The sequence below is a fragment of the Canis aureus genome, chromosome 3, assembly GCF_053574225.1.
Source record: "Canis aureus isolate CA01 chromosome 3, VMU_Caureus_v.1.0, whole genome shotgun sequence".
NCBI classification, from domain to species: Eukaryota; Metazoa; Chordata; class Mammalia; order Carnivora; family Canidae; genus Canis; species Canis aureus.
The window spans coordinates 51,867,390-51,882,150 of NC_135613.1; the positions used below are offsets into that span (position 1 = coordinate 51,867,390).

General features: G+C 38.1%; 1 long non-coding RNA gene across 19 annotated transcripts in view; it reads right to left on the reverse strand.

Annotated features, from left to right (window-relative positions):
- LOC144310891 (uncharacterized) overlaps positions 1-14,761 on the reverse strand; it is an 89,264-nt gene that overhangs the window by 71,297 nt on the left and 3,206 nt on the right. For 10 of the 19 annotated variants that reach the window (XR_013376521.1, XR_013376522.1, XR_013376518.1 and 7 more), the window contains exons 2-3: positions 10,075-10,255; positions 3,456-3,599 (exon numbers count right to left, since the gene is read on the reverse strand). This is a non-coding gene — a long non-coding RNA (uncharacterized LOC144310891). Of the gene's footprint in view, positions 1-3,455; positions 3,600-10,046; positions 10,256-14,761 lie in introns of those variants that run through there. The other 9 variants (XR_013376524.1, XR_013376519.1, XR_013376523.1 and 6 more) reach the window with 2 other exon arrangements.

The following is a 14,761-nucleotide window of genomic DNA, read 5'->3' on the forward strand; positions in this document are numbered from 1 at the left end:
CTACAGATTTAGGAGAGGGACAGAACAAAACTTGGGGTAGGGGTGCAGTGTGGGAAGAGATTATGAGGCACAGCTAATAGTGAAAGGGACAGGAGGAGAAATGAGAAGCAGGAAGTTGGTACAAACTGAGAGAGGAGGCATTTCTGGAAAATGCCACAGATCAAATATAATAAGAACTGAAGACAGTCCATTAAATCCCGTGATGAGAAAGGGAAAGTTTTCTAAGAATTTACAGAGTAGGGGCCTCTGGGTGGCTCAGTCAGTTAAGCATCTGCCTTTAGCTCAGGTCATGATCTCAGGGTCCTGGAATCGAGTCCCACATTGGGCTCCCTGCTCAGTGGGAAGTCTGCTTCTCCCTCTCCCTTTGACTCTCCCTTGCTTGTTCTCTCTCTCTCACTCTTGCTTTCTCTCTCTCAAATAAATTTTTAAAATCTTAAAAATTAGAGATTAAGGACAGATCACAGTAGTTTGAAATGAATTGTAATCTAATATAAATGGTACACTGGATGTTTATTCCTCTGTGTAAGCTGCCTATTGCTCTAGTAAATTACGACAAGCTCAGTGGCTTAAAACAGTATAAATTATCTTACAGTTCTAGAGGTCAAAATGGATCTCCCTGGCCTAAATTCAAAGTGTACTCAAGGCTGTGTGCCTTTTGTCTCCCTTAGAGTCTTCATTTCTTTATCTTCCTAACTTTTAGAGGTCGCCTACCAGTCCTTGGATGGTGGGGCTTTTCCATCTCTCTCTGATTGTGACATTCCAACCTCTCTCTTCTGGCTTATAGACTTTTGTGATTCTAGTGGGCCTCCCCAGATAATCCAGGATTATCTTCCCATCTCTCTCTCTTTTTTTAAAAAAGATTTTATTTATTTATTCATGAGAGACACACAGGGAGAGAGGGGCAGAGAAGTAGGTTCCATGCAGGGAGCCTGATGTAGGACTTGATCTCTGGACTCTTGGATCACACCCTGAGTCAAAGGCAGACGCTCAACCACTGAGCCACCCAGGAGTCCCTATCTCCCCATCTCAAAGTCAGCTGGTTCATAACTTAACTCCATCAGTAGCTTTGACTTCCTTTTCCCCATCCTTGTCATAGAATATGTGTTCACAGGTTCTAGGAATTAAGACATGAACTATTTTGGGGGGGCCATTATTCTGCCTACCACATTCTCCAGCTTGATTTTTTTAACTTAATTGGGCATCTTAGAGATTTACTGTGTGCTCTATGTAGTCAGGGATGACATTTAAAACACTTAACAACTAGTATGCATGAAATCAACAGACCACAATAGATACTGGCTCCAGTGCTAAGGGCCTCCTGTGATTTGGAGGATAATCAGTTGCTGTATAATGAGGGTTTATTGGGGACTTGGAAATGGGGAGGCTGAAGATGGTGTGGGGTGGCCCAGCAAGTGGAGGGAACTAGAGGCAGAAGCTTTCTATCAAACAGTACAAGAGCCTATCAATATTTTTAATAACTTATAGAACGCCCTGCCCATTGAATGCCTACACATATGTAAATGCATATGAGAAAAGTTCTAGAAGGAAATACACTAAATTGTTCATAGCAGTGACCACAGAGGGGGCTATGGTGCTACAAAGGATTGTCAAAGGCACTTGGGATTCTTTTTTGTTTTGTTTTGTTTTTAAAGATCTTGCCCATTCATTCATGAGAGACACAAAGAAAGAGGTAGAGACACAGGCAGAGGGAGACTTGATCCCAGGACCCTGGGATCATGCTCTGAGCTGAAGGCAAATGCTCAACCACTGAGCCACCCAGGCCTCCTGGCTCTGGGGTTTTCTCTTAGCATTTTTATTTTTTATAGAGAATCTATTCTATTCATGTTGTTAGGTACTTAAATTTAAGATTGAAAAGGGTTTGAGAAATAAACACCAGTAGTAGTGGTTTTCTCTGAGGAAGAGCCTAAAGTTGGGGCAGGAGAATATAAGTGAAAGAAGATCTGAAGTATGAGCTCTATAATCTGAGTTGCTTGAGTTTTCAAATGCAAAGGACTTTTCATGTAACCAATAAATAAATTCTAAAATGTGTCCATAGAACTACATCAATTCTAAAATGTATAAAGTACACAATAAATTTGATTTTTAAAAGATTTTTGTATAGGATAAAGGTAGCATTTTATTTTTTTTTAGAGATTATTTAGAGATTATTTTTTTAGTAATCTCTAAACCTAAATGGGGTTTGAACTCATGACCCTGGGATCGAGAGTCACATGCCCTTCGAACAAATCAGCCAGGCACCCCAAATTGGCACTTGAGATCACTGGGCAAAATATACACTTTTCATTAAATGCTTTCAAAATTATTGTATTTCTATGTAGAAAATAAATCTTTAAGTTCTCACAGAAATTAACTCCAGGGTTAGTTAAGGAATTAAATGCAAAAGAAAAATTATAGGCAAATAATAAAGGTGCTTCTTAGTTTCTGAATAGGGGTAGCCTTCTAAAACATGACCCAGAGAGAATGTGTAAATGGTAAGTCTGACTATACTAACATGGGAAACTTATTTATGTAGGAAAAGATACCATAAAGAATAATAAAAGGCAAAAAAAAAAGACTGAAAAAAATACTTGAGACACATTTAAACATAAAGAATTAATAGCCGGATAAATACAGAGAACTTGCAATCAATAAGATTGCAAACCATCCAAAAGACAAATTAACAAAGGACACAGAAGAGGAAACGCAAAGAGCCAATGAACACATAAAAAGATGCTCAATTTCTCTTGTAATCAGCAATACAACTTAAAATAGCATTAAATGTTTCCCTCTTAGGTTGGTAAAAGAAAAGCGGCATTAATAGCCAACACTAGTGGGTGCAAACAGATTCTTATATAGCATTACTATTGGTGTAGCCATTTTGGAAGACAATTGATAAATATTTATTACAGAAGGAAATATAATCTTATCCTACTAGGAAGTAATGTTGTCCTACTTGTGTTAAAAATAAAAGTAAAATTATGTCCTTAAAGATAAAATTATATACTTAAAGGTACAAATATATATATATTACAATATATTTTGTACATATTATACATTACATATAATTATATATTATTAATATATATTAATACATATTAATTATTAATATGTATATACATATTATCTAGAACCCTACATATCTCTTTAGTTAGCATAATATATATTACATATTATATATTATATACTACATATATGTTGTATATATATAATACATTACAATATATATATTGTATAGGAATGGATCCAGAAGGGTCACACCAAAATAATACAAGTAGTTATGTACGGAGTGAATGGTCTCAACATAGGTCATAGGGCTTGGGAAAAGGTGCCAGAAAATTCAAGGGAATGCTTAGCTTTCCCTTACTTTTTGGATTTTTTAGAGTGAGAATAGAATCCATATGTTTCTCATGAAGTAAAAAGAACAAAATTACAATTAAATTGAAAATTCACATTACATGTTTATGAGGTTTATGAGAACTTGAGAAGACAGTAGCTTTCTGAATCCTCAGACCCCAAACCTTGGACTCCAAGCCTTGCAACCTTCATGCCATGAGACCTTGGGAAAATCATTGAGCGGCTCTGAATGTTCTTTTCCTCACCTGTAAAATAGAGATTTCATAACTGCCACATTATTGTTCCCAGTTGTTTGGGGAACTAAATGCAGTAAGTACATGGAAGAGTTTTACGATCTATAAAGTGGGATTCCAATGTCAGCTAGAACTGTTACTAATTATGTGGATAATTTCCCATTAACATCTAGCTATTGATCAATATTTAGAAAGCTGTATTTCCAAATGAAATGCAATCTACTTAATGTAGATTATGGTTCCTCTGATTGTTTCTTCTAACTATCCTTGTCTGCCTTCCCCTTTCCCTTCACTCTTCCTTCCTCCTCCCTTCCTTTTCTCTACCTTTATGGGACAACAAATATCATAAGTCGGGTTTTATAAACTCCAGTTCTGTTTTAAGAATATAATTTCATGTACATAAACGTGTCCATTAATTCTGTATGGCTGTCAGCATTGTTCCTTGTGGATATTTTAAAGACATTATATATGACTTACAAATCACAGCCTCCAAATCTTCCTTTGAGTTAAATTTATGACTACAAAGCCTGCAAAAAGCATGTGTTCTCGCAATTCCATGCATCACTTTTTAGGTGAGAAGCTTTGGAAAAGGAATGAACATTTATTGATCCCTTACTATATGCTATATGCCTTTACAGACATTCTTTCAATTCTTTAGGTAACCAAATACAAGTTTTATTTCCTCATTGTAGAGTTTATGAAACTGGGTAATGATGTTAGGTTATCCTGGAAGCTCTTCACTTCTTGTGATGAACACACTGAACCAAACCATCATCACTTGCCTGCTGACTGCGGGCAGTCTAACTGGTCCCTTATGCCTCCTCTTGCCTCCTATAGTCTCTTGCCACACTGAATCAGAGTGAGGTCTTGTCACTTCTGCCCAAAGCCTTCTTGCAGCTTGTCATCTTGGTTAGAGTTAAGAATCCTGCAGAAGCTGCAAAGGCCCTGCCCCATTTGGCCATTGCTACCTTTCTATCTTCTGTCTCCTTCACTCATTCACTTCTGTACTGGTCTCTGTGTGCTTTTCCGAGGACACTTCAGCCATGTTCCTGCCAATGGCAACCAGTTCTTTCTTCTGTCTCAATGTTGTGCCCTCAGATATCCTCAAGTCACACTGTCCTTTCCTTCAAGCGTTTGCACATATGGTATCCTCTCAGGGATGTTTACCATAAGCACCTTCTGGCTTCTAGAACTCCCCATATCTCTCTTTAGTTAGCATTGCTTAATGACACATCCACTTATTTTGCCTGTCTGCCTTTCCCCCAAGAAAGTGTAAGCTCCTTGAAGTCAGAGGATTTTTTCATCTCTTTTTTAAAGCCCTGTGTACTCAGAATAGTGCCAGGTGCAGAATGAATAAATGATTCTTCAAAGTCTATTTAACAGTAAGGAGTGAATATAGAGTCCAAAAAAACATCTAACACCAACCAGTGGATTCTTTTATGCCAAGCAGCCTCCTAGAGAAGCTCTAACAAATAGAGGTCCATCATGGGAACTACTGCTAGAATTCAGGAAGAATCACTGAGCAATATCCTTCTCTGCAACAGGAGCGAAAGGAGAAAATATGGTCTGTGTGTAGAACTCAGCGGTTCCACTTCTGCTTGGGGGAAGGTTTGGGGAAGGGAGTGGGAATTTTGTTCCATTCCCAGCACTTGGACATGAAAGATAGAATCTACAATCAGATAAACAGACACCTGCCTTCCACACTGTGGGACAGAGAACCAGATGTAGTAGCTTTCGAATCACTCAGAAAGACTTTATTTTTCTCCTGATTTAATTTAAACCTCCCTGCCCAGACATAACCTCTAACACAGAACCGTAAGAAGAGTACCCACACACCAGGAAAAGATATCAAGGAAGGAAAATAAACAGCCAAATGTTTCAAAATACCTTTGATTTATGCCAAGTTTGAATGACTTAAGCAGTTATTAGGCATGTAGCATGGAATTATTTAGAACTATCCTTTCTGCCTATAGTGTCCCCTTTCCCTAGATCATGTACGCTCCTACTTCTTCCCCAGTGAGCTTCCTCTGAAAATTGATAGGGCCAGTTGCAGGAAGTTCGGCACATCCAGAGGGCAAAGTTAGAACTCTTCTGAAAGCCAGCTCCATTCTTCAGAAGGAAGAACATGGCTCATCCATTAAAAGCCCCAGAAACCAGCCTGTGAATTATTCTCCAAGGCCATTCCATTCTTACACATCTACCATCAAGTACCGTATTTCACGTCTTTTGTTCCTTTTATATATCAAATTGTGACAAATGCAAGTGGAAACTTTCCAGGAAAAATAAGTTTATCTGCACAAAACCTTACGGTACCCCATGGCAATTTATTATTTTTCAATTAAATCTACTGCTAGTTGGCAGTTGCCCTAGTTTAATTTTCTGCTGTTTGTTTACTGAACAGGGAAACACATAATACAGAGCATAATAAAAGTCAGATTGAGTTAATTAAATGTGGAACCAGGAAACTCTAACTCTGCCTTTTGAACAGTTTTCTCATTAGATCTCTTTGAAAAATATCATTTTTAGCTGAAATTTATTTTGACATTTGCAATACATTATTTATTCGGGTCACATTTTCTTTTCTACAGCCCCAGGAAGGGATTTGACATCGGTTCACACTAGTTTTGTTGGGGAGATGAAGGGGCCTGACAGGTAGTGTTGGAACACCCAAACATTTAGATCAACTTGGGGTTCTTCTATGGGCAAACAGATATGGTGTTGCCATCTTTCAGCAGGGTTGTGGTGGGTATAATGACCAGGACACATCGTGGAGGCTCAGAAAATAGACTCTGTAATTAAATTGCTTCATTTCAAGACATCTTGAGAAACTCTTTGATACCAGTCTTGTGATCACTCTCTCTTCAAAAAGCTTAGGAACTTATGATGGAAAGTTGAATAAACTTCAGTTCATCTTATGGGATTTAACCACATATAGTCAGTTAGAGTACATATTATTTTCCAGGCTCATGATTGATTTTAACATGTGCTAGAGTTATTTAGAAGTATAATTTTCAAGGAGAGCCTTCTGGGAAGCTCTAAGAAATTCGATTATAATATATAGCAATCTCATTCAAAGACAAAGGAAAAGAAAAACGTTTTTAACTATTATTTTATCAATGATGATAGATTTTAGTTCTAGAGCCATAAAACTACGCTTCCCCAAGTATTACACATTTTGCACAAAGTGAAAGAGGCACTACTGCTTGATTTGGAATCAAAATTATACTTTTTGTCCAACTATCGACATTATTAATGTATTAGAATAGTATTTGGAAATTCCTTGTTTATTATTTATTATCCATATTACCTGTATCAATTTTTAAAGTTTTGTTATTCCAAAATAATAAATGTTTATTATAGAAAAGCATGCAAAAACTGGAAAAGTACTACTTAAGAAAACTGCGTTTATACTTAATCTCCTGGACCCATGAAGGAAATTACTATTTGGCTTTTACTGTGATATCTGACAATAATTTTATATATTCATACATAAAAACTCATTTTAGTTATACCTATACTAGATTTAATTTATATGAATTCAGTTATAACTGTAATCAATTTTTTAAATCTCAAAGTTAATATTTTTAAAAAGATTTTACTTATTGATCATGAGAGACACAGAGAGAGACAGGCAGAGACACAGGCAGAAGGAGAAGCAGTTTCCATGCAGGGAACCTGTTGTGGGACTGGATCCCAGGACTCCAGGATCACAACTTGAGCCAAAGGCAGATGTTCAAACTTTGAGCCACCCAGGCATCCCCAAAGTTAATATTTTTATACAATCCATCTCTTCTCTGCATCATGCCCCCTCCTTCAACCAAGATCCAGCTTCAATTTCACAATTTTCATCAGAAATAATCAATGATGGGGATGCTGGGGTGGCTCAGTGGTTGAACGTCTGCCTTCAGCTCAGGGTGTGACCCCAGGGTCCTGGGATGGAGTCCCGCTTCGGGCTCCCCACAGGGAGCTTGCTTCTCCCTCTGCCTGTGTCTCTGCCTCTGTCTCTGTGTCTCTCATGAATAAATACATAAAATCTTTAAAAAAATAAAGAACCAATGATGTTAATTTTATGTATACATTTCTATCTGTATTTCTCTGAGGTAAATACCAACATGTAGATTTGCTAGGTATAGAAACAATCAACAAAACAAGAACACTTAGCTATATTTAGGCATCGCAAAAAAACTGAGAAGTCACAGGAAGAGAAGAACTGGGATTTCCCATCTTAACCATGAAGTGTATCCATTTATTATTTTGAAAACAAGCTTTAAGTTGCTGAGAAAGTTTTTATTGCTGCATTTATACTTACTATTCCTTTTGGAGCTACGATTACTTTTCACATTAAACACAGTTTTATGATTTTGCAATTAATTAAAATGACCAAATCTTAAAACTATTTTTTTTTTACATTTTATTTTTAAATAATCTCTACACTCAACATGGAGCTTGAACTCACAACCCTGAGGTCAAGAGTCACATACTCTACCAACTGAGCCAGCCAGGAACCCCACCTTAAAACTACTTTAAAGTGATATCAATGAAAATGGCAAGGCCAAGACCTTGGAAAATGACCTTCTCCATAAAAGCAATGAGAATAATACAAAGTTGTCAGAATTAACTTTTTCACAACACTGGAAATTAATCAAAGCTTTTAGAAATCCCTGGAGTGTTTATTCAGGAAAAATGGCTAAATCTTGATAAGAGCTGCAAGCTTTGTAGAATTTCAGCTATTTATATCGCCATTCTCTCTATCCAGCTTTGCAGTAGCCCTGAAAACCAACAGACTACAATCACAGTGAAAACTAACTGCCTAGCAATCACTGGAAAGGGCTGATCAGGATAGGAACTTGCCCCAAACTCCATTCCCTGCCTGGTGGTTCCCTGGAAAACCCCACTTGAAATATCATGTCTAGTTGACCTGACTCCTAGCTCTCCCAGTATGATCAGTTTTTTGCCCAAAGAAACTTGATGAAAACAATCACAGTCAATTGTTTAACATCATGACTGTCTAGGATGGCAATATCAGGTACAGAATAGGCCAGTCAAAAGCTTAAAGGGAAAATCTTGGGAATAAGATGTCCAGAGTGGGCTTTGAAAAGCTCTGACATGTTGCTGGGAGTCAGAAAGGCCATATGCACACATGGGACTGTGTACATGTCTGGGACTATGAGTGTTCTCAGGAAAAAAATCGAGAAGGCCCTAAGTTCTCCCCTTTGGCTAACTCAGAGATTCTGTGCAAACAGGCAGTGAAGGCTAAGACAGAGTTGTAAAGTGTGCCTCTAACATACATGTAGGACCCAATGGCAAATGTAAGGAAATTTTATTGGTTACAAGCATTATAGGAAATCTCTGTTCTATCATTTAGCTGACCATTAAGTTAATTAAGCCAGACTTCAAAGGTCACACATGACAAAAAATGGAGATTGTACAGAATCACTTCAGAAAAGTCATTAAACAAACAAAAAATAACAAACATCAGAAAAACAGTCACAGCAGCAAACCTTGAGGGTAGAGGTAGGGAGAATATAATTTCCAAAGATATTACAATATATTACATAAAATGTTGTTTTCAGCAAAAAAATTAGGGATATGGAAAGGAATAAGACAGTGTGACCCATAACCAGGGAAAACGGAGTCAATAGAAGCTATCCTAAGAAAACACAGATATTGGCCTAACTAGGCAAAGACTCTAAATCAGCAATTGTAAATGTGTTAAAAGAACTAAAGGAGACCATATCAAAGTATCTACATGGAAAGAGATCAATGTCTCACCAAATAGAGAATATTAATAAAGATATAGAAATTATTTTGGGGAGGTGCCTGGCTGGCTCAGCTGGTTAAGTGCCTGTCTCTTGATTTCAACTCAAGTTGTGATCTCAGGGTCATGAGATTGAGCCCCATGCTAGGCTCTGTGCTGGGCATGGAGCTGCCTAAGATTCTCTCTCTCCCTCTTTCTCTCTCCCAAGATTCTCTCTCCCTCTCCCTGCCCCACCCCCCGCTTACACTTTCTGTCTCTCTCTTAAGAAAAAAAAGGAATTATTATTTTTTCAATAATCAAATAGAAATTCTAGAGTTGAAAAGTTTCATAGCTGAAATGTGCTACTTTCCTATTGTGTTTATATAATTCATTACCACAAAGTTGGTAGCTTAAGAACAACAAAGATTTGTCACTTATAGTTGTTCTTGAGGTCAGAAATCTGAAATGGATTTCACTAGGCTAAAATCAAGGCATCAGCAGGGTTGTATTCCTTTCTGGAGACTCTAAGGACTATTTTCTGGCCTTTCTAGGGGCTACTCACATTCCTTCACTCATAGCCCTTTCTCATCTTTGAAGCCAACAGATCAAGTGTCTCTCATGATGATATTTCTCTGTTTTTCACTGTTCTGCCTCTTTTTCCCCATTTCAAGACTCTTGTTGTTTAGGATTACACTAGGCACATGAGATAATTCATGAGAATCTTATTTTGAGGTCAGTTTATTAGCATACTTGATTCTATCTGCAATCTTAATTCCTCCTTGCAATATAACAATGTATTCGCAGATTGTGGAGTAGGATATGGTCATCTTCGGGGACCGTTATTTTGCTTATCACAGGATCAACAGTGGATATGAGTAATCAGAAGAACGTATCAGCAAACTTGAAGACACATCAATTGAGATTATCCAGTCTGAGGAACAGAAAAAAAAAAAAAAAAAAGAATGAAGAGAACTAAACACAACCTCAAAGACTTGTGGGACATGATTGAGTGGACCAATATACTCATAATAGGAGCCCAGGAAGGAAAGGGGAGAAAGAAAGGGCATAAGTCATATTATCCTTTTATTATTTGAAGAAGTAATAGTACAAAAGTTCCTAAATTTGATGGTAAAATTCTCATCTTTTTTTCTCCTTGGGTGCCAGGAAGTCAAAAAAATGTAGAGTACAAGGCTAGATTAGATAAATAAGTCAATAAACAAATAAATAAATAGTATTTGTTGACCAAGAAAATTGCTAATTAAAAACTGTTATTTAGGAACACCTGGAAGGCTCAGTGGTTGAGCATCTGTCTTTGGCTCAGGTTGTGATCCTGGGGTCCTGGGATTGAGTCCCACATTGAGCTCCCCGCAGGGAGCCTGCTTCTTCCTCTGCCTGTGTCTCTGCCTCTCTCTTTCTGTCTCTCATGAATAAATAAATAAAATATATTTCTTTAAATGGCACTTTATGCAGAAACTTTGATTTCTGGTGCTATATATCCTTCTGAAGGAAAGGAAAATACATTCTGACCCTCTGTTCCCCCATTTTAGTGTTTCTACCTTGTACACCATTTCATCAGAAACCTGAATCTGTACAAGTTTTGCAATTTTCTTCTCAATTATTTCCTATCCTATTTTACCCATGATATGAATATGTGTTGTATATGTTGGCATGTGGAGCCTCTTGACTTTTTTTATTTTTGTCATGTATTTCCCGCCCCCCACTTAGAATTTGGATTCATTTTTTAAAAAGATTTTATTTATTTATTCATGAGAGACACACAGAGAGAGGCAGAGACACAGGCAGAAGGAGAAGCAGGCTTCCTGCAGACAGTCGGCTGTAAAATTCGATCCCAGGACCCTGAGATCATGCTCTGAGGCAAAGGCAGAGTCACCAGGTGCCCCTGGATTCACTCTTTACCTGCCAACCGGCACAAGTGAGTACAGCCTCTAGAGATCATCAGTGAGGTAGCTACAAAGGTTTTGCATGATTATAGTTTAGAGGTCCTTTCACTAACTAAAGAAGTTCTTGCGCCACCTGTGGCTCAGTTGGTTGGGCATCTGCCTTTGGCTCACATTGTGATCTCAGGGTCCTGGGATCGAGCCCCTAGTTGGAGTTGGGCTCCCTGCTCAGTGGGCAGCCTGCTCCTCCCTTTCCCTCTGCCCCTCCCCCTGCTCATGTGCACTCTTTCTCACAAATAAATAAAATCTGTATTTTAAAAAAAAAAGGAGAAGTTCTTAGTGCAATGAATTTGTCACAAGGTCACTGGTCTTAAGTAGAATTCCAGCCCTCATATGGTAGAAAGTATTTCAGTCATTTTGCTCCTGGCAGAAAATGGGTGATCAACACAGTCCCTTTGTTTTAAGACTTAAGTTCAGGTGGTGGAAGTCAAGCTGTTGAGTCAGAAACGGAAATAAGGAACTCTGGGATAAAGAAAGCTTGAGAGATTTGTCCAGTAAACACTCTGGTGGAGAGCTGAGTGGTCCACAAAGCTGACAAGTTGGGGATAGAAAACACTTTCCTTGGGCAGTAATGAAATCTGAAACAGAATTATTCTCCAGAACACACTGGTGATTATGACTCTACTCATTTGGATTGTAAGAAAGAACATGTCTTTTTTTTTTTTTTACTGGATTGTCTCAACATAACCCCTTATGAATTTATAAAGAGCTAAAAAAATAAAATAAAATATTATTTAATAGATGACTGTCCTTGTAAGACTATGACTGGTTTTAGCGGAAAGTCTCAAGGCTGCGGAAACGGCCATTTAAAAAGAAAAAAAGTCCCACTTGCAGGTTTTACTGACTCATCTAATTCCAGATGACATGAACAGTCATAGTGTTGTTGATTCTGTAAAGCTTCATGTGCTTTCATTGCCATCTGCCCTATAAAGCATGTGCCCTACTGCTATTCACGGATAAGGACATTTTCAACTTGGAGATTAACTTCTTTAGAAGTATTCCATTGATAGTTTGCTTTTCCATAGACAAATTTTCTGAAATAAATTAACTTGGACATGACACTAGCTAATTGGAAAAAAAATTAATTTTCTTTTGAGAACTGTGATTAATTTACGAGCCTGACACACTGTACTTGTCTAATTCACTGTAACTTCTGCTGTTTCTTTTGACCCTCATAATGTCACAGATCAACCATTGGAAATACCTTTACTTTGGTCTCTGTTGCCTTTTTAACATCATCTCTGAACTTAAGAACCTCTGCTCCCAAGCAACAGGATATTCAAGTTATGAAATTATCACTACTCTAAGAATGCCTAGGGTTTTTTTGTAATTGGTTTTCTTGTTTGATTTTGTCGGCTTTTTGCTTTGTTTTGTTTTTAGTGGAGAACTGTACGGGGGGCCAAAATTTAGGGACCAGATACAGGTATCATTGTTTGACATGAATACGTGTCCTTGAGTTCTAAAATTCATATTTCTATTCTGTACATCCTTTTCAGGATCTACACAAGCACCTTACTGCCTCCAGATTTATGTTTAACCCATATCAGAGCTCACCATAGCCCAGGAAGATTGTTGTAATTCCTGTTTCCAGTAGGAAGGCACTGAGGTAATTTTGGCACCAGCAAGAATTGGAGGGAAACTTGTGATAGTGTATTCTCAGAGCGTTGGACTGGAGAACGAGGTAGTACATACAAGACCAGACAGTGACGTTTTATTAACATGGATAAATGTTAATATAATTATAAAATGTTAACATGACAATAAACATAGTCACTTTCCAGTGACTCCAGTTTAACATCCTGGTGAAGCCACCTGGAAATGATTCTTCAAAACTGCTGGGAAGACTTTTTGTAGGTTCGTCAAAAAAATGACCCACACATATGAAGTAGAGATGCTAGAGCTGCCTTAATATGGTATTATGGAAGATATCAGAAGGGGCAGGGAAGTGGGAATGTTAGAGCAAATTCATCGTATGAGATCAGAAAATCCACCAGCTGATGCTACCCTCGGGGGGAAGGGAGCCTCTGTGGACACTTCCATCTCCAGACAATGAAAGCGGTGTCTGTCCTTTGTAGGTGAGAGCCAACAACATATCTGGCCCTCTTTGTGTCAGCAGGGGTGACAGGTGTCTATAATGGCAGCACCAGGCAATGATGCTTAGTTATCAGAGACAAAATAGATATTATTAATAAAATAGGTAGAAATGGAAGAGAATCAATAAGAGGGATTATCTCTGCCAATTGCAGAAAGATCATAATGTTCCAAGGGACAAGATATATAGACTGCCAATTGGAGAGTTACTGAAATTATAAAAAGAAAAAGAAAATAAATGAGGGGCATTGAAATTAAGTATGACATTAGCTGCAATGGAAAATCACCATCCCTTACCCTATTTGATCACAAACCTGAAATTATTCATCAAAGTAAATACCAGCCTCCTGAGGGAAGAACTCTACAGCATTACCACAAGCAGAGCCCATCAACCCTCCCCAATACTTTTCCTAAATAAACTGCAGCCATTCACCAGGTAATTGTACATTGGGGAAATGGGGATACCAAACTTTTAAAAGCATAGTTGGACAAGGATTCTTAACTGACACTAACATCCAGGATCCCTAAGTGTCAATATGGGCATCCAGTTAAAGTATGTTCCAACACCTAAGAAAGCCGGGTATAAAGGAATGCTGCAAGGAGTCCAGAGTGGTTTTCTAATTCCTAAGTGCATAATTGGAATGGAGATACTTAACAACTAGCAAACTCTCACCTGGGTTCTCTAGGTTATGCAATGAGAGTCATCAATGATAAGAGAACTAGTACAAGACCCAGAAATTACCCATTCCGCAGTACCCCAGCCAAGTTTGTAAATTAGACAAATCCTGCATACTACCAACATCAAAGACATCGAAAGAGGCAGGGCTGGTGGTCTCGCCCCATTCTCTTTTAATTAAGCTGTCTAGTCTCAGCAAACACCAGATGAATCATGGTGGATGAAAGTGAACTTCTGTAAGCCTAAAATCAGCCCCAGTTTGAGCTGCCATGTCAGATGAGAGACCTTTACTGGAACAGAACAACACAGTTTCTGGCATTTGGCATGTGGTTATCAACCTGGTGAATGTGTTCTTTTCCAAATCTATCAGTAAAGAAGAATCACAAGCGATTTGCTTCTATGTGAGAAATACAGCAGTAAGTACATGTTCACCCTCTTGCTCAGGGCTATGTTTATTCTCTTACTCTCTGCCATAATATAATTTCAGATACCTTGACTGTCTTGACATTCTACAGAACAGCAAATTGATCCATCATATTGATATTATACTAATCAGATATGATGAGCAGAAGTGGCAAGGACCCTGCCTGGACCCTCAGAGGGATCCAATGCTTTGGGGCATGTGGATAGATTTCTTCTAAGGTAAAGGACAAGTTATTGGAACCACTAAAAAAGTGAAAAAGAATGGAAGGAAATGAAGTTGGGGAAGCCA